The sequence below is a fragment of the Cupressus sempervirens genome, chromosome 8 (genome assembly GCF_028749045.1).
Source record: "Cupressus sempervirens isolate cs-2001-9-10 chromosome 8, ASM2874904v1, whole genome shotgun sequence".
Classification (NCBI taxonomy): domain Eukaryota; kingdom Viridiplantae; phylum Streptophyta; class Pinopsida; order Cupressales; family Cupressaceae; genus Cupressus; species Cupressus sempervirens.
The window spans coordinates 316091427-316117246 of record NC_143125.1 but is presented as its reverse complement, the minus strand read 5'-3'; positions in this window follow the sequence as shown (position 1 = coordinate 316117246).

The following is a 25820-nucleotide window of genomic DNA, read 5'->3' as shown; positions in this document are numbered from 1 at the left end:
AACTTGTTGGTATACGTCTTTTGCATTGTTATCAAAGAGGGAGATATTCTACTAATCAAAACTAGAATATATAGGGAAATATTCTACTGAGCAAAGAGGGAGATAGATCAAGCTAGTATTAGAACAATGAACAAGAAAGAAAGAGATATCAAAGATATCATGAGATTAATGATCAGAGAGATACAAAACAATGTGAGAGAGAGGAAGAAATCTAATCTACCTAGCAAGAGAGAGATACACGAAGGAACTCAAAGGGAGTTATAAGAAAGTGTGTTGTAACCTATTCAGAAGATGGTAGAGGGAGATATTTTGATACACATTTTCTTTTTGGTATTGTCTTACTATTTTAACCTAGTCAGTTTGGTTGAAAGAAAAGGTTGTTTACCATTTTGTTGATTTGGTTGAGCAATTTGGTTTTCCATCAATGCCAAATAGGGAGATTATTGAGATATGATTAAAAAGATCATTATTGAAAGAAATCATTGAAAAAGGGAGATCATTGAAGAAGACTATGTGTTTCAATCATTATTTTTTCACTAATGTCAAACCTACTATTTTTTGGTAAGACAATTGCTCATAAGTTTCAAGTACTATCACTTAGTTGAATGATGAAAAGGATTTGATCAATAAGATGTAACAAAAGCACCTAGAGGAAAGGTTGAGTTATAATTATGTAATGAAGTACAAGGATCAGTTAAGAAATTGATGACATGATGTATTGATAGTCTACTTAAGGTTACAAAGGCTGGTTAAACTTAGAAAGTGTAGAAGAACAAGTTATACAAAGTTTTTTTGCCAAGCTTGACCGAGTGGATGGTAGGTTCCGAGAAAAGTTAGTGCAAGCTGAAAAAAAAGTTAGCTAGAGCTGAGTAAAAGAAAATTCTAGTGATGTCAAGCAAGAAAGTTGATGCTGAGTACATTTTAGTTAATGCCAAGCATCGGTAAACTTTAGTTGATGCTGAGTGATTTCATAATAGATGTAGAGCAATGCAGTATGTGTTGAGCATCAGAAGGTTGATAATGCCAAGTTGCTGCATTATTTTAAAGATTGAAGATTCACTGAATTTGAGCTGATGAGTTTTTTTTTCTTGAATTTTATGAACCAGGTGGAAGATAAGGTTGATGAGCTAGTGGCACAAAATTTGATGTAAACCATTTGTAGCCAAATTCAAATGGATTCTAGAAGAAGTTTCTATAAGAGATATGATATATGGGATAGATACATTGTATCCTACCTAATCCATCCAAACCCTGAATTTTGATGATGGAAAATGAGCAGGAAAATATCCTAATTTCCTATTTATAGGAATGTCTGGTCATGAAGCATAGTTTTCATGTGAAAGAACCTAAGGAAGAGAAGGAGTTAAGGGTTTTGCTTCATCAAGTGACCTAATATAAGAGTCTGCAATGGCATGTTAAGCATGAAGGCCTAAGGAGGTGAATGCTTAAAGGGTGACCAAGCTATTAGAACTACAAAGTATGAAGGCCAAGAAAAATTGAAGATTGAATAAAGATTTTTAATCTGCAGGAGAAGTTGTAAGTTGTATTAGATCAAAGTTCTACTATTACTCTCTAACAATTGTATCATTCTAGAGTAAATCCTTTGGATTAAGGTTGACCTAATAATCATTTGTAAATCCTTTAATTGAGTCACATTACAAGTGAATGGCCTAATGTCCTCTAACAAGGCTCACTTCTAATAGGGTGATTGAAACCGCTTAACCAAGTCACATTTTAGAGTGTGTATTGTAACCTTTAACAAGGTTGGTCTTTCACAGGGCATCACTTCAGAAGAGTGAAAATGAGTAGCTTTTTATTGATGGATTTTTCCAAAGTAGGTTTCCATGTAAATTATTATGTCAAGTGTGTTGATGAATCTGTTATGTTTTATGCTTTTCATTTCTACAAGTTAATTTGATGGTAACCTACAAGTTTTAGTGATTGCATGATCTTATGGATGCATGCATGGATATGAATTTTTATGGGTTCACTAAGCTGAGAGAAGTTCTATTTTTACATCTAGACCTTGGATAACTAACTCAACCCCCCCAAAATAAAATTGCAACATGGACTGGTGGAATTACTTGTTTGGGGTTCCCTCAAGTATTCCATTGTCCAAAATTCATAATAGTTTATGCTAAAAACTTTGATGAAAACATAAAGGAAATTTTGAATAGAAACATATAGGAGGTGATTTTTTCTATCACACAGAGTGAATTCATTACACTATTGGACATAGGGTTTGAAGAAAAAAACTCAACCCACATTGACTTGGAAAAACTGGTAGAAACATATGACAAGTTAGGTTCAGATGAAAAACATTGTTATATTAGAGGGTTAGTAGACACATTCAATCTACCTCGTGATCATAAACCTACTTACAAATTGGATTTTTTTTTGTAGTGGGTTCAAGATACTGTATCTCAGCTATCAATGTGTTTAGGTTTGGAAAGTAATGAGAAAGTGGGTGCCAACATTTTGGAAATGATTTTCAATATTCATTATTTGAAATAACCTATAAGATATAACTATATTGGGCACATTGTACATCACATGAATGAGCAATTGTTAATGATTAAAAGAGGGGTAGACCCACTATCATAGTAGACATTTAGATACACAACCTACTTGTGCTATCTTCTATGATCAAAGCATCATCAAATTTTTTAAACAAACAAGCTTCAAGTTAATTTTGGTAAACCAATATTTGAATGGACAACTATAATTAGGATGGGTGATCCCTAACGGAACTACAATCACTTTGTAGACTTCTTTTTGGCACCAATTTATCATAAAATTATAGTCACTTCAATGCATATATTGCCTATGTCTTATAAATAATTAATTCAACTAGGAAGTCAAATCCAATTGGCCGATTGGTACTTTATGGAAGAGTACACTATATTAAGATTTTGTGGTTCAATTGTAGAACCCTACAAACTTCTTATACATGTGATAGAGAGGGTATTTTTATTGGAATATGTATGACAAATGGAAAGCATAGATGTATAAATTCATGGTCAACAATAGAAAATCATTTTTCCTTCCTTTTCTATAGAATTTAGTGGGTTCACATTTGAGAGAAGAGAAATCAATGTGGTATAAGAATTGTTTAGAGTTTTAAAATTTGATGTTGCTAGGCACTGGTAGTATGAGCCACTAAACATTATTGTTACAAAGATTGCATAGAATGGGAACTCTGTAAGCAAATGTCAACATGAGAGTGTGCCATTGATTGAAAGATTTAAAAATATGGACTCATGGGAAGAGGTCAAAATAGAGATAAAGAAATGCTCCAACAGAAAAAATTATTTCAATGCATGAATTATTAACACAAATTAATGAATTGCAAAGATAGAAAGAAAATGTGCAGCCTATGACATCCTACAATTTCTACTAGAAATTTGATCATTGAAGTAATAAAAACATCTTCCAAATGCCATAAATCATGATTATGTGGCTGTAAAGTGGCGTCGATAAAAAATTAATGTATTTTGGGAGATGAGGAATAATCTAGGTGAACCAAACACCTCTAAAATTTTTGAAGACTTGCCTGAGGATGAAACATTTAGAAAATTATGGGATAATGAGCATCCAAATGTAGCAGCAACACAACATGATGCAATTGATGAAGGCAATGAGTATGAGGTTCATAAGGATCCTTCATCCATAGCCACAGGTATTGCCACTAGTTCTACTGAATCCACTACTCCAAGTAGTAGTACCTTTGATTTAGAAACAACTAGACAATATGTTGTACTTAATCAATAGACAAATGAAAAATATGGCATAGGGAAAAATATAATAGAAAAAATGGGTTATCTAGCTGATGGTGGGCTAGGCATAATAGGTCAAGGAAATTGGTATCCACTCCCAATATCGAATGTACCAAAATGGTGTTATAAACCAATCATTGGAGATGAGTCAAATGATCCATTAGGTTCAAAAAAAGGTGAACCAAAGAAATTTTCTATCCCAGGTGGATATATAATCTCCTAAGTTGTTTCATCTAGAAAAGGTATGATGCGACTAAAATTTGACAAGATCCCTACTCCTAGAGTTGAAGGTAATTGTGCAAATAAGTAGAAGGTTTCAGATACTGATACTTATACAATGCCAGTCTCAACTCCCTCAACACAAAACCTTTAGAACAATTCAAAAAATCTACTTGTTAATGGCAATGGGGCAAGATTAAGAAGGGGTGATGCCATTGGTATTGGTAATCCTCAAAATGCAATTATTACAACCTTAGGCATTGGTGGAGACAAGTACAATGTTGCAAATTCTCTTTCTCCTTTCAACCATCGTATTAAATTAGTAGACCCAAATTTTTAATTCAATAATTTTGTATCAAATTTTCAAGAAACCATAAAGATGAAAATAAAAAATAAGAAGGCATTCAAGAAGGATGTACTTGAGATGGTTTGATCTCAAGAACTTGCATCGAGTAGGATATTTCCAACATATAACACCAATAAAGAAATGATTGAGTTTATGTTTGTTTATTCTCCACATCTAGATAATAATCCACCAGAGAGAGATAAATCTGTCAAATTTTCATGTTAGCACACTATCTATAGATTTCTCCAAAGTACAAAATGTGGACAAAGTTAGTGTAGAAAAAAAGACCAACTATATGTTCTATAGTTCATTGTTCAAGGTGGAGACAGAGAAAAGGCCTAGAGAAGGAAATTGAAAAGTTAAAAGAAGATTTAGAAAATGCAAAGACAATAGAGAAAGCAACAAATAGTAAGTGCAAATAAATAGAGAAAAATATTACAAGTGATTCCTCTCAAGGACCAAGTGAACAACATCAACTAGAAAATATGGGGGCAAACATGAAAATTCTAAAGGAACAACTAGAAGAAAGTAATAAAAAGCTATCTGATGTAAATGTAGAGAGAGAAGCATAATTCAAGATATTGAAGGAACAACTGGAATAGAGAAATAAGAAACTCAATGATACTCTTAACCATGTTAACATGGAAGCTGATGAAAAACTCAAAGAACTGGGGGACAAATTGCAAGAAATAAATAAAAAACTTAAGGATGAAAGAGCATCTATAGTAGATATTTTCAAAAAGTTGGAGTCTAGTGGAGATAAAATCAATAATATAAATAAGGAATTGGACAACGAGGAGGAAAAGGAAAAACAATGGGAAGAGAAAGTGGAGAAAATAAAGAAACAAAGTGAAAATTAGTTGTCACAAATGGTGCAAGAGGTACAAAAGGTTAATAAAACAATCAAAACCTTGGAGAAGAAATTATTTGAATCATATGAAAAAATAAAAAAATTATTCAAGCTAATTAAAGAAAAAATGTAGGGGGAAATTATGGCAAATACTGATAGGTTGTGTGATTGGTTTGAATTGCATCAAAAATTTTGAGCTATTTGTAGGATTATCAAAGAGTAGATTGAGAAGAACAATGACCTTTTTAAGCTTGAGAAGATTGCAAAATAGAATATACACATAATCGACACACATAGGGACAAGTATTTGGCCACCCAAGGAGTTCATTATTGCGTTAGTGCATTAATAATGACATCAACCATCATTCAAAAATGCCAGAGTATAAGGGAAGGAGAGGAATATTTGAACTCAGTTGAGAGAAAAATCACCAAGATGGATGATAGAGAAAAATTAATGATAAATCTTGGTTTGCCTACTCCTTGCTCTAGTAATTCATCAGTAACATTCACTGGGAGGGAAGATTAGAAAAAGGAGTTGGAGGCCAAAATGATGTTTGAAGTAGTCAAATTTCCTCAAGATTCAACTCCTGAAGGAATTTTGAATTGTATCAAACCATTGGCAAATCTAAATGCACTATTGGATGTAGCATTGCTTTCAAGTAAATCTTCCAAATATGGAAGTTTGACAAAGTTAAAGGTCATCTACTATTACATAGAAAATGTTAAAATACCAAATGAAGTAGACTTCAACATCCTAAAAAAGCTAACCAAATCTTTAGTAATATCATAAGACATCCATCAGGCATCAGAGTATGTATAATGTGACATTTGGAAAGTGATTATAATCATCTTTGTAGTGTTTACTTTATTTATATTTGTAATTGTTTGATATGATTTAAAGTATGAACTTTATTTTTTGAGCACAATAAACATAGTAGAATTAAAATTCTATTTTGCTTACCAAGCCTATCAAATGTAAAGGTAAAAAATGTAACTGATACTAAGTTTGATATTAGTCTAAGAGTTTAAGACTCTTCACATGAGGCAAAATGACCTGAAGCTATTGTTGTTCCCTTATTTTTATATTTTTATAGTAATAGAAGGGAATTTGGGGTTATTTGCTAAATGTTATAATTGTAAATTTAGTACTTTTAACTCATGTTTATGAAATTGGGCATTCCAATTTAACTTTTAAAATTTGAAATCATTGAATTTTATCATTTGATTTTCTATATCTTCACAAAAATCATCAAGGATTTTCATTGTACCATAACAATGTATCATATGAGCATAATAATGAAAATAAAAAAACAATAGTAATGGTAAAATTTGAATGAATCTTGATTCATGAATTATGGCATCATCTAACTTAAAATTTACTTGTTTTTTTGACATTAGACATTTAAAAAATGATATAACTTATTATGCATGATAGCTAAATCATGATTAGATTTCAATAGTAGTTCAAAATTGACACATTATGCCATAACTGTTAAACTTGTCACATCATCTCATCATTTGAATCTTTTGATTCCTTGGCACCAAGTTCAAATAGTCCATCATGCTCCAATTTTTCTCCAATAGGCACACCTTCATCATCCTGATTGTAATCCTCAACTTCAACATCAATGCTATGACTAGGTCAGCACCACTACCTGAGTTAGTGATCTCATTGTTTGAAATGTTGCCCAAACCTCTTCTTTGGCATTTCTTCATCCACTATTTTAGTTCCCTTTTGTAAGGAAAACTATTGATTTCATATCTAGATGTATATAATTCTCCAAATTCTTGTCTAGTTTATTTCTTACCTTTGATTTTAGGAACCCCAAAGCACTGAAAACTCTCTTATCCTCCACAAACCCCAATATCATGGTCAAACATAATTCAACAATATTGAAAACTTTTGATATTGAATCTCATAACACTTCACTTTGAGCTAGATTTGTCCAAAGTTTGGTTACTGATCCTTCTTCTCTAAGGTTCTGCATAAGATCATATTGTTCCATCATTGTACATGCAAAATGAAATAACTACTATCTCAAATGAGATTCATCTAAAACTTCATTTAGAGTCACCCCATTTATTTCTTTTCTTTTGCAAAATTGATCTCAAAACCATTAACTTATCTCAAAAATCTTTAGTACTTCTTAAACTCTACTAATGGGGAAACATAACACACATTAATTAAATAAATTCATGTCAAGGAAATCTTTCTCTAATTTCTAAGGAAAGATTATAAAAAATATCTTTCACAAAATTCATTACAAACTCAACAATCTATTCAAACACTTCCTTTGTAACAATTCATTTTTTCTATGTGGGTTTCTTTCATTTTCTCATGGACACATGCCTTCCATAGTAGTGAATTGTTATCTTAACACCCTGTGTATTGGAACATAATTCCCGCTTTGCATCAATCTTTAAAAAGTTATTAGGATTATCCAAATCTATGATTCTCATCCACCTTGAAAGTTATTCATCCATAAAAAATGAATATGAATTTCTATAGAGATTATCAAAGGCTGCACATGTCATTTTATGCAACATATTATATTTTGCAATATACATATATCTTTGTTGGATCTTCTTCACTATATTTTGCATTTCTTCTATCATGGAGAATGGCTACTAATGTTAAGAGTGTCTCTACATTACTTAACCTTTCAAGAAGATCACCATATTTCTGTTGACCACCCTGATCATCATTAGTTGATTCTATTATACCAAGAAATGATGAATATTCAATTTTTTTTTTTGATGAGTTGGTCCTTCCAAAGAGATCTATCTAGTATCATTATCCTTAAGTAGATTTCTCCCATTAGTTATACCCTTATCAAACTTTTGAAATTCCCTAAATCATTTAGGACTTCAACAAAAGTTCCTATTGATCTCTTCGATTAAAACTTCAACTCTACATATTTGTGGAGGGTTACTGATAATTCCAAAAGCTACATTCTTTTTGTGGGCAATGTGGTGAATGCCAGCAATGTAAGGTGCAACAAATTCTTTTAACTTTGTGACAAGAACATTCTTATGGCCTTGCATTACTGAAGCTGCATTTGCTCCAACACACACCAACATTTGTGCAATTGTAATTTCATCTATAACTCCATATTCAAGTTAGGGGACTCTTTACTAGTTCAAATATATTTTTTGTAGTTGAATTATCATTTATTTTAACAAAATTTAGTAGATTGGGTTGGCAAAAAAAACTGTGTACAATATAGACATGCATTTATACCTAGGAAGTATTGTCTATTGCTATCAACTCATCTAAAGTCAACCCATGTAAAGATAATGAAATGAAATTTGACTCTTTAATATTTGCTCTGATATCTTCCTTTTCAACCTCAGCAAGACAACTTTCCTATTCCCATATGTTGTTTACTAACTAGTGACTCCTCACATAATAACAAAATTTTGCAAAGTGTAATAAAGTACTTAGTGTTGGGTAGTATGTCATGGCATGCTCTTTTCTTAAAATATAGAAGACAACACTTAATTGAAGAACTTTACCCATTTCTTGAACTTCCACTAGTTTTCCAGTAAGAGATTCCATGGAGCCATTTATTGTATTAGGCTTCATTTGCATTTTCTCCTAAAATTTAGATACTTATGCATTCTTAATATGTTGACATTCCTCCTTAGTTTTCCATCTTGTAACTGAATTTTTCACTCCATCTATGATTTTCTTCTTATAAACTTTACCCATATGCTTTTCAATGGTGTCAATTTTTAGCTACAACCTCTTTTCCTTTTTTATTAATCCTTGAGCATATCATCATCTATATTCTACTAGAAGCTCATCTTGTTTTTGATTACATACAAGTTGAATGAATGGATACTTTGAGGGCCATTCTATTTGAAAATTCCTAATCGATACATCCCAATGCCAAATTTTGTTGGATTTTGCACCAATTTTTGCATTGTATTTCCTTTTTCCCTTCCCTGGTCATGCACCATCACCATCATTAAAATTATCATCCAAGTCTATTATATTATTCTAGCTACTCTAGGTATTGACCTATAGATCTTAGCTATTCTAGCTATTTACTTGAATATTTTCTTCAAGTTCATCATGATTAGAGATATTAGGTTTATCAACTTCTTCTATATGTGTAGTGAAACTTGTAGTGGTAGTGGTTGGGAATCTTGTAAATGCACTTGTGATAATGTTGCTTCCTAATTTTTAACACCAAAATATGATGCCAAGGTGTGAGTGTACTTAGTTGGTCTTTCTTGACTTCCAACACATGTAGGACTCTTACCCTTGTTCATGTTTGACATCTCCAAAGAAATATAGGCTGCCATAAAATTTAAGGTATTCAAAAAATTGAAAATTGACTATAATCTATTACATATATTTATCTAAATAGTATTCATTGGTTGTATGGCCTACACTTTAAAATATGGATGTCCTAAGTCTCCCTAGTTACTATACTAGTGCCAGTTGATAACTGACCACTAACAGTCTAACTTGTATCTCTATATATATAAGAACAAAAATTTCAAAGAATATACATATAGGGGTCTAAGTTAATTACCTTTGGCTAAAATTAAATTGTTGCACTCATGACTCATCCAATGGTAATGATCTTGATAGTATGAGAAATTGAGGCATCACTACTAAATACTAACTAGAATTAAGACAACCTACTTATTTATGAATGTATTTATACCACTCTTTTGTGGTGATATTTGCAAGAATATTATAGGGCATACCAAATATTTGGTGAAGCCCATGTAAGAAAAACCTATATTCTAGAATTTCCAAGGCAAATATGGTTCATCCATTATATGCTGATGCATAATATAGATGGAAAAATTGAATTTGTGTTGACACACATTTGTATATTTGGAGGGTAAATGCCATTCCTCTCCTAAAACATTTTTTAAAACCAAGGGAAAATTGAGGCCGTCCAAAAATTTTTCTTGGGAAATCATAGGCAAATGTATTTAATTTTCTATGTGACAAAAATATTTTTGATTGGCTATTTCATTTCAAAACATGATTTGATGACATAAATCCTCTGGCAATGGGCCTAGGCATTTGACTTATATTTGGTAAACTTGGGGCAACATGCCAACTTGCATATATATATAAAATTTTCCAAATCGACGTTGGTCACTAGGCAACAATTGCTATTTTGCGATTATTTGCCACTATAGTGAACCTTGATTAGAGAAACTAGTTGATGAAGGTTGTTACTTTTAATGATAAATATTGGACACCTTCAAAAAGTGTGAAAGTAGGTACCTCATGTATTTGTAAAGATCATACAATTCCTTCTACTTTAATTGTTATAGAGAAAAGTGAATGTTTAGGAATAGTTGCTACTATTGAGTAGGAGAAACATCAAGCAGTTATTGAGGATTCCAAAATAACACCATGGAACAATAGAATTGGGCACATGAGTGGAAAAGGTATGAAATTACTTCATTCAAAGAAAGTTTTGATAGTTCTAAACTATGCCACTATAAATTTCTATAAAATTTGGATGGAAAAAAAAAGAGATTTTTGTAAAGAGTGGGAAGGAAAAAATATGAGAAATTAGAGCATATGGATGTATATGTATGGGGATAAACTTAGGTATATTCCCTTGGTGTCTCTCAGTATTATTTTAAATTCTTTGGTGATACAAGTAGAAAAGTATGAATTAATTTCCTTACATAAAATAATGATGTATTTGATACTTTTATGAAATGGAAAAGCTTGGTTGAGAATGAGAATAGAAAAAGACTAAAATGCCTTAGATTTGATAATGGTGGCGAGTATTACAATAAAGAGTTTGAAGATTACTATCTCTCTAATGGTATTCATAGGAATAAGTCTATTCTATGGTTTCCACAAGAAAATGGAGTGGATGAATACATGAACAGGACAATTAATGGAGCATGCAAGGAGTACGAGGTTGCATGCTAGGTTACCTTTAAATATACAGTATATGTTATTAATACTATTGTATATTTAATCAATAGAAGTTTCTCTACTCCTTTGGGTTTTGGTATTCCAAAGGAATAATGGACATGTAAGAAGGCAACATTATTCTTATCTCATAACCTTTAGTTATGAATCATTTGTACATATAAATTCTATAAATAGAGCCAAGATGGAACCAAAATCACAAAAAAATGTATTTTTTGTATGTGACATTAATTAATTTGACAATAGACTTTAAGACTTTAAAATTCATAAATCATAAGAAGTAGGGATCTCATATTCAATGAGAAAGTGTTGTACAAAGATCTATTGCACAAACATGCAAATACAGAAAATGATTATGTAGTACTAGATGATAATCCACAAGATGATGTTCTAGTGGTCCCTCATGCTCCACAACAATAGAAATAAAAAATGCCATAAACCTTAATGAATTAATGTGGTCAACAAGACTAAGTAGATATCTAGAAATATTTTCTCCCTCTTTTGACTCTATTTGACTAATAGATGCTAGTTAAAAAAAAGATATGATGAAGCTGTGCAAGTGGATACAAAGTTTTATTGGGAGTTTGCAATGATAGAAGAAATGGTCTCCTTAATAAAAAATCAGACTTGGGATTTATGTAAGTCACCTAAAGGTAAAAGGATTTTTAAAAATAAATGGGTTTATAGGATGAAAGAAGAGGATGGAGGTAAGAAAATATTTAAAACTAGGTTAGTTGTACAAGGATTTTCACAGAAAAGGGCATTGATTTTGATGAGATCTTTTCTCTAGTTGTTAAACTAATTTCTATTCATATGAATTGAAGTATTGTAGCCACTAAAGGCTTTCATTTGGAACAAATTAATGTTAAAATATATTTTTTTATATGAAAATTTGGATGAAGATACATTTACATATACATATACATATACATATCTATGTGTGTGAGTGGAATAGCCACATGGACTGGAGGTTAAAGGTAAGCAGAATTCAATGTGTAGATTGAAGAAAAGTTTATATGACTTGAAGAAAGAACCTCATCAATGATATATTAAATTTGATAATTTTATGAATGAAAATGGATACACTTGGTGTCATTCAGACCATTGTGTTTATTTTAAGAGGTTGGATGATGGAAACTACATTATTTTATGTTTATATGTTGATGATATGCTTGTAGATAGGTCTAACATGGATCACATCAAGGGATTGAAACAACAGTTGGCACATTCATTTCTATGAAGGAATTGGGTTTTCCAAAACAAAATCCTTGTTATGAATATTTGTAGAGATAAGAAAACTAGAAAATCAACATTATCATAGGATGATTATATTGAGATGGTGTTGCAATATTTCCATATGGAGAATGCCAAATTTTTTAGCACACCTTTTCCTAGTCATTTGAAATTGACCAAGGAGATGTGTTCTAAGATACAAGAGGAGGAATAAAAATTGTCTAATATACCTTATTCTTCAACTATAGTTAGTTTAATATATACCATGGTATGCACTACACCATATATTTCACATATTGTGGGAGTCATTAGAAGGTATATGAGTCATCCTAGGAGTGAGCATTGGAATGTACTCAAATGGAATATAAGATAACTGAGAGGCACATATAGTAAATATTTACATTTTTGGGGATCCAATATTGACTTACATGACTATGTTGACTTAGATTTGGTAAGGGACCTAGATATTAGGTGGAGTGATACAGGTTATGCATTTATTATTGGTGGAACAAAAGTGAGTTAGATTTATCACTTATAGAATCTATTTTCTTTATCAACTATAGATGTAGAGTATGTTGCTACTACAAAGGCATCCAAGGAGATGATATGAATTCAAATTTTCATGAAAGAGTTGAGACACTTAGATAATTTTTTTTATTTATATATAGATAACTAAAGTTCCATTCATCTTAAAAATAATTGTGCTTTACATTCAAAGAAAAAACACATACAGTTGTGATACAATTTCACTCGATTGGTTTTGGATGATAGATAGTTAAAGTTGGTCAAGATACTTATGGATGACAATCCAACATATATATTTAGAAAGGCAGCACCAAGGGAGAAGCTAAAATCCTCTTGAACTTTGGTTGGTCTTCTAGACTAAAATTAAAAAATAAATAAATAGAGTCAAGGGTAGTTTTATATTCTAGTGGGAGCTATAAGTTTACTAGTTCTATGCTTTGTTTCCAAGTGGGAGGTTATTGTTGTGGAGTCTGATTACTATCCAAGTGGGAGATTTTTATAGTGTTGACCTTAATAAATCTCATAGGTTAATTTTTTCCACTTCCTTTAGCATGGTTTTCTCCCACATTTTTATATGAGGAATTGGGGGAAGCCCCACATGACATGGGTCAAAGGGTAGCACCTAATGTTGAGTTTTGAGCCAATTCCCTATGCATGATCCCTTTCATGATGTAGGGTAGGGTTGAGAGGTAGCATTCATGAGGATGAAAATGAATTTATTATTATAAAAGGCATCATGATTTTTCTATCGAATGAAATATTATAGCCCTAATTTTATAATCAACATAAGTCTTGTATAGAATGGCTTAGAATTAGGTATTTTATTATATATGATGATTTAGTATATTTTTACAACAATATTGAGTTCTATGGATTTTAGATTGTAATTAGGTTGAAATTACTGGATAATAATATCGGAGTCACTATTTGGTAGATGTCGCATAGGGATTAGGTGAACCATGCTAAATATTTGTATCTTCTATTCTCTTACATGCTCTTTATTGCTTAGCAATATTGGTTATATTTGTATATTTTGAGCTATTGTTATGCACGATGCTAAATAGTAGGAATTCTTACAAATTCCTCTCTTGAAAAGCTAATTTTGTGAATCAACTCCAAGGTTCTAGGCTGATCTTGTGACTTACTATAATTTTTTCAATTGAAGATAAATGTAATTTTTCACAAGGAGGCCTTTACTGGTTCATTTTGATTTCAGATGAGATGAAAAATTTGCATGTTGCTTCAAAATAACACACGAAAAAGAACTATGTTTTTGTATTTTTTATGTTTTTCTTATGAATGCAAGCTAATGATGCAACTAGTATGAATTCCTATTCTAACAAGGGGGTTAACAAAGAAAATAATGAAACTTTAAAGAAAATAACATGAAATTGAAAATTCCTAACGGACATAAGTTATGGAGAACAACATGTCTATGAATTAAGCTTTCAAAGAGATTGATAAATAACCAATAAAAGAAGGAGCAATGCTTCCCTAAATCCATTGATGCAATCATTGGTGAGAAGCTTAGTGAGAATATGATGTTTCACCCTTCATCAAATTGCAAGGCCACAAAAAATATGCTCATGCAAGACAAAAAGTTATGCAGGCACAATTTGATGACTTCTTCTCAAGCTAGTTACATAGAAAAATTCATCAATATCATAACCAACACCAGAACTAATGAAATGCACAAGCAAAAACAAAGCAATAAAACTTTGGCTCAATCACAATTCCATGAACATAAATTCCCAAAATAATGACACATTCAAGCAAGAATTACTACACTCCAAATGCGAACACCAAAAGTATAATTTTATTGCAAAATAATGACGACCCTTACTACATATTACAATGGGGTATTTATAAGAAATTATCTCCTCAATTTGTGTTGAGACTGAGAGATATTCTTCATGCAATAAAATGCTTTCAATTAACAAAATAAACTAATTATATACAAACTACAATCTAATTGGTCCTAAGTAGGACTCCATCCATATTTTATTCATTAATTGGATGCATGAGCCTTTATATGTTTAAAAATAAAGAATTATGAGAGAAGAAAGAATGAGAAAGCTCTAAGTTGAAGTGGAAGTGTTTGGGAGTGCCAAAACTAGAAGCTAATCCTTTACTGGGCATTTGTTAGAGTTAAATTTCCATCAGAATGTGCTTCTAATGCATGGAAAGCTCTATTCTTGAAACTGGCAGTTAACTATCAGTTGAACTTCTAAAAATGTGCACTTGCAGACCTATAGAGCTGTGATCCTATGCACTTGTGGACCTACGCACCTCAAAATGGTCCAAAATCTCAAAATTTTACTAAATATCAAAATTGAAATTTGGGCATCTAGGTTTTGTACTTCTTCATCTGAAAGTTATGGTTGGTTGGATGTTTGCCCTTGAATTTATCTATAATTTTAGTAATTTTAGCCACTTTTGGTAGATCTAAAGCCTCATATTTTTCCTTGAAAATTTTCCTATAATTTTCTACCTCAATCCGAGTGTCAACAAAATCCCCAAGTTTGGTATCTAATTCTAACAAAGCTTCTTTTGTCCTGAAGGCTTGCCGAATATCCTCATCATTAGCAACTTCCACAAAAATCTTCTTAAAACTCTCCACTATTGTCTCTATAGGAAACAACTTCTCTCATTCTTCATCTTCAAAAATTCTTAAGCTAGCATCACTGTAATGCGTTTCTGCTTCCAAAACTCACTCTCAGGCTTGGTCCTTGTGCCTATGAATTTCTGCATGTAATGTTTCCATTACTTTATTACTATCATAAATATTTTCTATCCAATCATCAATAAAATCTAATTCTTCACTAGTGTACACATCCACCAAAACTTTGTACCTTTTTCCTTTTATTGTCTACAAAATTTGTAAGTCCTTGCTCCAAGCCCTTACCTCATCCATAATGCTAAAATCCTGCTTCACAATTGCTACCATTTTATTCATGTTCTCCTATGTAGCATGCAAAAACTTTAGGTTTCCATTAGCTATCAAAATTCCTTTATCCTCAAAAATTTCCCACCATTAATGACAGGCTTTCAAAAATGGATCTACATGTACAGATGCCCATTCTCTAAGAATGGTATTCAATGTGTCCTCAAGGTGCTAAGGATCAAGAGGACCAATCACTTTGGCTATAAATCCCCTTAGGATCTTGTTCTACCTTCGAAGTGTTTAGAGTTCAACCTCTTCCTGCTCCATGCTCCTAAAGACTTCTTTGATTCCCATGGTCACCATCAATTAGGCTGTATCCCATGTGGGTCTTCGCAGTATCACCTCTTTGAGTTGATAATCTTGGGGACCAAGGCTTTCTACATCTGTATCTTCAAGAGACATGTCCACTTATGTAAAAAATTCTTGGTCTTGTGTATTGGTGACAAATGCCAATGGTCTTGCCTCATGTAATGGGGACTCAAGTTTATTCAAAATCTCTGCAATTTCAAAAATGTCCTCCTCATCAATGTAGAATTGAGGTTTGGTACTTCTCAATATTTTTTTTTAGAGCCATCTTGGAATGTGCTTGGCCAAAGACCTACCTCTTAAGGATTAAAGAGTATGTTTTGGTACCTCCTTGGAGTACTTCCCCTTTGTGCAGGCTCTTCTTCTATGGTCTCAATCTTAGTGGACCCTACAACTTGCACCTCAGTGTCTTGGGAAGGTGTTTGAGAATATTCCACCATTTGTCCCTCCTTTGACACTTCATCTATCACCATTTTTTTTGGTTCATCCCCTTGTGATGGTTCCTTGTAAACCTATTCCTCTTCCAAACTTTGGGGCAGAGGAGTGATTGAGCCCTTATCTACCACTATGACTTGTGGTGGAGATGGGGGAGTAAGATTGGGACCCTGTGAATCTGGTGGCATCTACATTCAGTCTTCTTGCTGAGTTTCACCTATAGGAGTATCCTTGATCTTGTCCCCAACTAGCTCTATTTTAATAGGCATAAAATCAAAATCTGACATTTTGAAAATTTCATCACCCTCTTCACCTTGCTCATTCACCCATTGTTGTACTTCATCTTCTAAAGAAGAGACTTCCAAGGGTCCTGCTAGGGTAGATGGTGATGTACCTATGGTACTCCTTCTCCTCTCTTTCTCTATGGCTCTAGCTAGCCTGGTTCTTCTCTGTAGGGGTAGCTATTCTTCTTCTTCTGTCTCCTCTTCTTCTTCCTATTCTTCTCCCTCTGGTATGGTCTTTGGAATAGATGAAAAAGGTACCATTCTCTTAGTTACCCTTTGCCTTTTCTTCATTCAAATTTTAACCCTCTTTTATTTTGTGGAGGCAGAAGGAGACATTGGCTTTTCTTGTGAAGGAGGAATGGAAACCTATTAAGACTCTCCCTCCTATAACTACCTAGGCACAAAGGGAGGAAATTGAGGGTCATCCTAGAATTGAGCAACACCAGTATCCTCAGACCCTTGTACACTCTCATGCTACTACTGGGAAGGTGTTTGTGCTTCACCCTATTCTATTTGAATCCTTTGAGGGAAGGTCCTCTTCCTTTTGTTCTTTCCCTTCCTCTCTAGAGGATGATAGTATCCAACTAGGCAATCAAGTTGGTATGCTATCTCTAGCCTGATGGGAGACTGTGCTACAAAGGTAGGAATTGTAACCTTGTGTTGGATACAATTGTCTAATTTTGTGTTGTCTTTGATGTTACAAAAATGTCATATCAGTTATCAAATAGTGCTTACCAAGCTCACTTGGTAAGCAAGGCAATTTTCTATGTCTACCAAGCATTCCTAGAAATTACTCCATGTAGACAGTGTCTACCGAGCTCACTCAAGCATCAAAGGAAATTGTGACAGAAAGTAGTGTTAACCAAGCTCTCATGGTTAACAATGGAAAGTCAATTTTCATCGAGTTCACTCAATTTCCAAAGGATTTTGTTAATTTGGGATATGAAGTTTAATTATTTCCAGTATTGATTCCAGCCGACTGTGGTAATATTTATTGGTTATTGTAATTGTAAATGAGATGACTTGATAATCTAAATGATATAAATGAAAGGTCAAGTTGAGATTCTAAAGTGTATGATTGAGTATGCAAGTGTTTTGATTGATTGAGAAGGAAAGTGTGAGCAAACTTGAAGGATGGTCAAATATCCTTGAGGAGCAGCAAAGTTATATTCGATCAGGAAGGATCTAGTGTGAAGTAGAATAGAGATCTATAATAAGAGATTTAGTTGCATATCATTTAGGTCATTTTATTGTTAGTTTCTTACCATTGTAGCAGTGATTCCAACATCTCTTATCAAAGTTAGTTTAATAGGAAGTTGTAAATCCTATAACAAGGTGATAGTTCCATTGAATTGTTCTAAAGACCTCTTGCAAGGCCACTCCTAACAAGGTAATTAAATCCTCTAATAAGATCACACCTAGTAATGTGTTTTGTAACTTTTAACTAAGTTGGCTCCTAATAGGGCTCTCTTCAAAAGAGTGAAAATCAATTGCTAGTTACTTGATTATTTTTCCCATATTGGGTTTTCATGTTAAATCTGGTGTCTCATGTGTTCATGTTATTTATTTTATGCTTGTACATTAATCACTATGAATGTTTAAGATCTGTTAAAGTATAAAATACACTACATTTACCGAGTTACAACATTATAAGTATGTTTACTGAGTTACAGTAGCAAATAGTTTTATCAGACATCTAAGAGATCTTTGATATATTTTTGGAATGATTCATGCCCCCTCTTAGTGACTCCATCTATATTTCCAACAGTTGGTATCAAAGCTTTTGGTGCTTATAGGAAAGGTTTCAAGGACCTAAGCTAATGATCAAGATGTCTTACAAGAGAGAAATTCCAAGGCTTAACAGAGATAACTTTTTAGCATGGTAGGGTCTCATGAGACTTCATCTGACTTCCATTGGTGATTCAAGATTGAAATACCTTGATGAAGAATACACAACTCCTTTTGGTACATTATCTATTGGTGACATTTCTAAGAAAAAGACTCATAACACCATGATGATAGATATTGCATCTGCTCTAAGCTATGAGGAATTTGATGATATCAAGGACTGCAAAACTACCTTGGAAATGTGGAACAAGCTAAAAGATATCTATGGTGGTGATGAAAATGTGAGAAGAGCCAAGAAGAAATCCTTAGAGGACAATTTGATTAGATGAGAATGAGAGAGGATGAAAACATTGCCAAATATGTTGAAAGGATCAAAGCAAGTGTCAGTGCGATCAAAACTTTTGGAGGAGAGATCAAGAAAGAAATTATTGTAAGTAAAGTTCTTAGAACATTACTTCCCATCTATTCAATTAGAGTATCTAAAATTAAAGAAAGAAGGTGTAAGAAAAATCATAAGATAACTTTGGATACCTTAGTAGGAAGATTGATAGCCTTTGAGCTAGATAACTCTGGCAATTATGTTCTAGCTTCCAAGAATATTAAATCTAGATTTGAGGTGAAGCTTTCACTTAAGGAAAAAAGAAAGAAAATAAAAGACACTCAGTCAAAAAGTGAAGAAGAATCAAAGGAAAGTTTTGACAATCATCTTGGAGTTATTTAAGCTCTACTTTCAAGGAAATATTCTATAGGCAGAGGAAAATACAAAGGTAAAGTTCCCTTAGTCTATTTTTCATGTGAAGAAATTGGTCATATTGCTACTAGGTACTAGAAAAAAGGAAGCAAGGATGAGAAGAAAGGTCACAAGTGCAATGGCAACAAGGATTTCAAATCTTTCAAGGATAACGATAAAAAGACATGTTTTATGGCTAAGGATTCTGATAATAGTGAAGATGAAATAGTTTACATTGTTGTGAAAGATGAATCTGATGATGATGAAGAAGATAATATGGCAATTATCTCTCATGTGAGCAAAAATGATACATGGATCATAGATAGTGGATGTTCACATCATATGATTGGTGACAAAACAAAGTGTGAAAACTTTGAAGATTATGATGGTGGTAGTGTAAGGTTTGGAAACAATGAATCTTGTTGCATAAAAGGGAGAGGTTGAATCTCATTAACCAAAGAACTTGTATGTGATAATGCCTATTGGATTGAAGGACTAAAACATAATCTATTGAGTGTAGCAAAACCAATCAATAATGGATTCAAGGTGGAATTCATGCATGACAAGGCAAGACTACTGGATGAAAAAGGAAAACTAATTGGATCAACAAAACAAACAAAAGGTAACTTGTTTTATCTTGATCTTGGTGAGTGCTCATGTTTTATTGCTCAAGTTGAAGAAAGTTGGTTATGGAAGAGAAGGTTATGTCATGTAAATTATGATAGCATGATGAAAATAAGAAAATTCAAGAAAGTAAGAGGCATTCCTAGTTTAAAGAAACCTGATGTTGGTCTATACGACAATTGTTAGATTGGCAAAATGGGAAAGATTAGTTTTAAAAGAAAAAACTATTAGTCTAAAGATATCTTGGAAATTGTGCATACTTATTTGTGTGGACCTATTGGAATTGAGAGCTATAGTGGAGAAAAGTTCTTCATTCTTTTTGTTGATGAATACTCTAGAATGATGACTTTTATGTATCTAAGAGAGAAGTCAGAAGCATTTGAGAAATTGAAATGGTATTTGGCAAGAGTAGAGAAGGAAACAAGGAAAAGATTGAAATGTTTAAGATCAAATAAAGGTGGTGAATTCATTTCCAATGAGTTCAATAAATTTTGCATTAAAAGAGGAATCAAAAAATAGGTATCAACCCTTGGAACTCTCGAGCATAATGGAATAGCTAAAAGGAGAAATAGATCCATCATTGATTGTGCAAGGACTCTAATGATTGAAAAAAAAATTGCTATCAAATACTAGAAGGAAGCTATCAACACTGCAGTTCATATCTTAAACTGAGTACATTTGAAGGACTCATACAAAACCCCCTATGAGTTATGGTATGGATATAAACTCAATGTAAGTTACTTGAGAGTATTTGGAAGTAAATGTTATATCTTGAAAGAATTTAGAAAAGTAAAATTTAATGTGAAGGGTGATGAAGGTATATTTTTAGGATATTCTTGGAAGAGTAAGGCATATAGATGTTTGAATTTTTCTACTCATAAAATCATAGAAAGTGCACATGTGAGAATTGATGAATTTATAGAAAGGACTAAAGAAGAAAGAAAAAAGGAACTAGATGATTATAGGAGATTATTTACATTGAATCTGATACATTGTCAGACACATCTATCAATCAAGAGACTTCTACTCTTGAGTCTTCCTCAATCACCAAGTTACAAGAAGTTCAAACTGAGTTACAAGGACCCGAGTCACATTCTGAAGCTACCAAGCCAATGACTACCGAGTTTGAGCAACCAAAACCTGAAATTGAAGTTTAAGAGGATGTTAATGTAATTTATTCAGAGGGAGAAGAACATGTATTGGCCAAGTATGTCAGGAGGCATCATGCACTAGATTAGATTATTGGAGATAATTCAAAAGTTACTATGACAAGAAGTAAGCTAAAAGGTACATGTTTACTTGCTGATTTTGAACCTAGAAATGTCAAAGATGAATTGAAAAATTAAAGTTGGATTGAGGCTATGAATGAAGAAATAGAAAAAATAGAGAAGAACAAAACCTGAACTCTTATACCTAGGCCTAAAGATAAAAATGTGATTGGAACAAAATGGGTATTCAAGAATAAGTTAAATAAATATGGTAAGGAATCAAGAAACAAAGCTAGATTGGTGTGTAAAAGATATTCTCAAGAAGAAGGCATTGATTATGGTGAGCCTTTTGCTCCTATTGCAAGATTGGAAGATGTCAGGACCTTAAATGCATATGTAGCACATAAATGATTTAAGATATATCATATGGATGTTAAATTTGCATTTCTCAATGGTATTCTTGATGAAGTCTACATTGAACAACCTAAAGGTTTTATTGATCCAAACAAAAGGGACATGGTTTGCAAATTACACAAAGCATTGTATGGTTTGAAACAAGCCCCTAGAGCATGGTATGAGAGGTTGCCTAACTACCTTATCCAGATTGATTTCTAAAGAACTAATGATAATAGTAGTTTGTACATCAAGGAAGGACCAAATAACAAATTTTTTTTGGTAGAAATATTTGTGGATGATACTTTATTTATAGGGAATGATGATCTATGCAAAGAATTTTTAGAGAAAATAAAAAAAGAATTTGAAATGTCTATGTTTGGTGAGATTAAGTTCTTTGTTGGTCTTTAGATAGAACAGAGCAAGAATCGTATCTACATCACTCAGTCTAAATATATCAAGGAGATACTCAAGAAGTTTTGTATGGAGGATTCAAAACTAGTTGGAACCCCCATGTGTACTAGACTAAATCTTACCAAAGATGATGACTCAAAAGAGGTAGATTAGACCTTATACATATCAATGATTAGAAAATTACAGTATGTAGTTCATATAAGGCCTAATATTGCTGTTGCAGTTGGTATAGTGGCAAGATTTTTAGCAAAATCTAGAGAAAATCATATAATGACAATCAAAAGGATCTTGAGATATTTGAAAGGTATTGAAGATTATGGCTTATGGTATAAAATTGGAGGAAATCTAGACTTAAAAGTGTTTACTAATGCTGATTGGGTAGGAAACATTGATGAAAAAAAGAGTACAAGTGCTAGAGCATTCTTTCTTGAAAAAAGGTTGGTATCTTGGACAAGTAAAAAGAAAAATTGTAGATCTCAATCTGCAATAGAAGTAGAATATGTGGTAGCAACAGTGAACTGTTCTAATATTGTTTGGTTTAAATAGTTGTTGGAAGGCATGAAGGTTGAGATCAAAGAACCAGTTGTTATGTTTTGTGATAATACAAGTGCAATTAATATATCAAAGAATCTAGTGATGCATTCCAAAACCAAGCACATTGCTATAAAATACCACTTTGTTAGAGAATTGGTGTATGAGAAAGCAATCAGATTGGAATATGTCCATACAAAAGAACAAATTGCAGACATATTCACCAAGTCATTATCTAAGGATGCATTCTTATATCTAAGAGGTAAGTTAGGGGTCATTCCCCTATCTGAAGCTCACTAAAACAAAGTTTTAATGATGCATGAATAGGAACCAAGTTGAAGATCTATCAGTTGATGTAGCATAGTCAAAAAATTATTTCATATGAATTTGTACTCAAGGTACATTGAAACTCATTTGGTATGTGTTGTCTTTGAAATGTGTTGTCAAAGAGGGAGAGTTTACTATCATATCTTTCTAAAAAATATTTGTGGGAGAGTTTATTGTCATATTTGTTTGGAGAAAGAAGCTATGAAATTCCTTTATAGAGGGAGATTATTGCATTAGAGAAGTTTGTGGTATAAAAACTAAGAGGGAGAAAATTTCTATCAGAGAAAGACTTGTTTTCAAATTTCATTGTGCTATGACATGTTGTGTTGCCATCAATGCCAAAGAGGGAGATTGTTGGATACAATTGTCTAATTGTGTGTTGTCTTTGATGTTACAAAAATTTCATATTAGTTATTAGATAGTGCTTACTAATCTCACTTGGTAAGCAAGGTAATTTTTTGTGTCTACCAAGCATTCTTGAAATTTACTCTACATAGATAGTGTTTACCGAGCTCACTTGGGCGTCGAATGAAATTGTGGTAGAAAGTAGTTTTAATTGAGCTCTCATGGTTAATGAAGGAAAGTCAGCATTCACCAAGTTCAATTAGTTTCCAAAAGATTTTTCAAGTTTTTAGTGTTAACCAAGATTCTATTGGTTAACACAAAAAATCATTTCAGGATCAGTGCTTACCAAGAAGGGTCGGCCAATGAAGGATTTTGTTAATTTGGGATATGAAGTTTGATTATTTCAAGTATTGATTCTAGTTGACTATGGTAATATTTATATGTTATTTTAATTTGTAAATGAGTCAACTTGATAATTTGAATGGTATAAATGAAAGGTCAAGTTTGAGATTCTAAAGTGTATGAGCAAGTATGCAAGTGTTTTGATTGATTGAGAAGGAAAGTGTAAGAGAACTTGAAGGATGGTCAGATATCCTTGAGGAGTAGTAAAGTTATATTCAATCAGGAAGGATCTAACATGAAGAAAAATATAGATCTATAATCAGAAATTTATTTGCATCTCATTCAGTTTATTTCATTGTTACTTTCTTACCATTGTAGCAGTGATTCCAAAATCTCTTCGCAGAGTTGGTTTAACAATTAGTTGTAAATCCTCTAACAAGGTGATAGTTCCATTGAATTTTTTTATAGACCTCTTGCAAGGTCACTCCAAATAGGGTAATTAAATCCTCTAACAAGGTCACACCTAACAATGTGTTTTGTAACCTTTAACCAGGTTGGTTCCTAATAGGGCTCACTTCAGAAGAGTGAAAATTAGTAGCTGGTTACTTGGTGGCCTTTCCCATATTGGGTTTCTACATTAAATATGGTGTCTCATGTGTTTATGTTATTTCATTTATGCTTGCATGTTAATCACTACGAATATTTAAGATCTATTAAAGTATAACATACACTGCATTTACCAAGTTATAACATTTTAAGTATGTTTATCAAGTTTACCAAGTGATAATAACAAATAGTTTTATCAGACATCTAAGGGATCTATGAAATGTTTTTGGAGTAACTGATTCACCCCCCCTCTTAGTTAGTCCATCTATATTTTTGACACCTTCTTCCCTCTACCTTTCTTAGGGTGGGCTTGAGCATGAAAGACCACAATGTCAGGTATTGGATCAAGTTGAAATGGTTTCTTGATCTAGTCCTTGGTCATTCTAACTATAGGCCTTGCCTGATGATTAATATCATCGCCCTCCCCCTTGTCAACCTTGAAATTCATGATCAGTCTCTCTCCTATTTTGTTTGAGTTGAATAGGAGGTCTAGCAGTTCCCATGAATCTTGTTCCCTTATCTCCTTTAGAATATCTAGTTTGAGAACCTTTTCTGCTAGATACAAAGTCATCCTACAATAGTCCCTTATGCCAAAATCATAGTTATTTGTTGCATTCCTCCAATGATCTTCAATAGCATCTTCATGGTGGAACTCCTTATCAGCTAGACTCTCCACTTTTCCAATATTATCAAAATAGAGCCTAGGGGAATTTTACTCCTCAAGGGGATAATTCTCCCATTCCCAGTTGAAGGATGAAATATCTTGTTTCCACTTGACTTGGTATGGTTCAATGTAATGTAGGAGCATCTTGCATAGAAAAATTTATTTAAAAAAAAAATTGTGGAGAAGACAGAAAGTGACAAAAATTAGAGGAGAAATAATTTTTAAAAAAAGGGGAAAAAAAAGAAAAGAAAGAAAAAAAAGGAGTTTCTTTTTTGAAGGTGCATAGGTGGCATAATAGAAATATAAAATAAAAATTGTTGTCATTCTATTTATCAAAGTGTGTAGGTGGCATTTTAGAAGCTTGTGGAAAGTTTCTTAAATCATGCATTTAATATTTGTTGTGATCCATAAAGGAAATGTAATTTTCTAATTGGGCCACATGGTGGTGCTTAGTTGTATTTAGGTGAAATTCTAGAAAGTTGTGGATATTGTAGAAGGTTGTGGATATTGTGTAGGTGGAATTCTAGAAGGTTGTGGATAAGTCATGCATTGGGTAGCAAGTGCCTATTTAAGCAAGGCATATGAGCATTTCTAATCAAGCTTTGGAGGCTTCAAGGTGGAAAGCTTTGGAAGGTAAAAGGTGGAAGGAGTGAAGGCATCAAGGTTTGAAAGCTTCAAGGTGTGGTCTCTTCTTAGTAGAAGCTTGGGGAGAAGGATGAAGCAGAGTGTGTTTTCTGGAGCCCGTGGATAGAGTGCCAAATGTGAGGTAGTTTACAAGAGGATTGTGGTGGAGTTGCAAGTTTGTAAGAAGAGCTAGTGGATGTGGTTTAGAAATGAGGAGCTTGCTTGGTGGCTTGTGAGAACAAGTTGAGATCTTGGAGGTTTCTACCAAAGTGTGGATCTGGACTAGCTTGGGTTTGGATTGGATCTTGAGAGATCTTGCA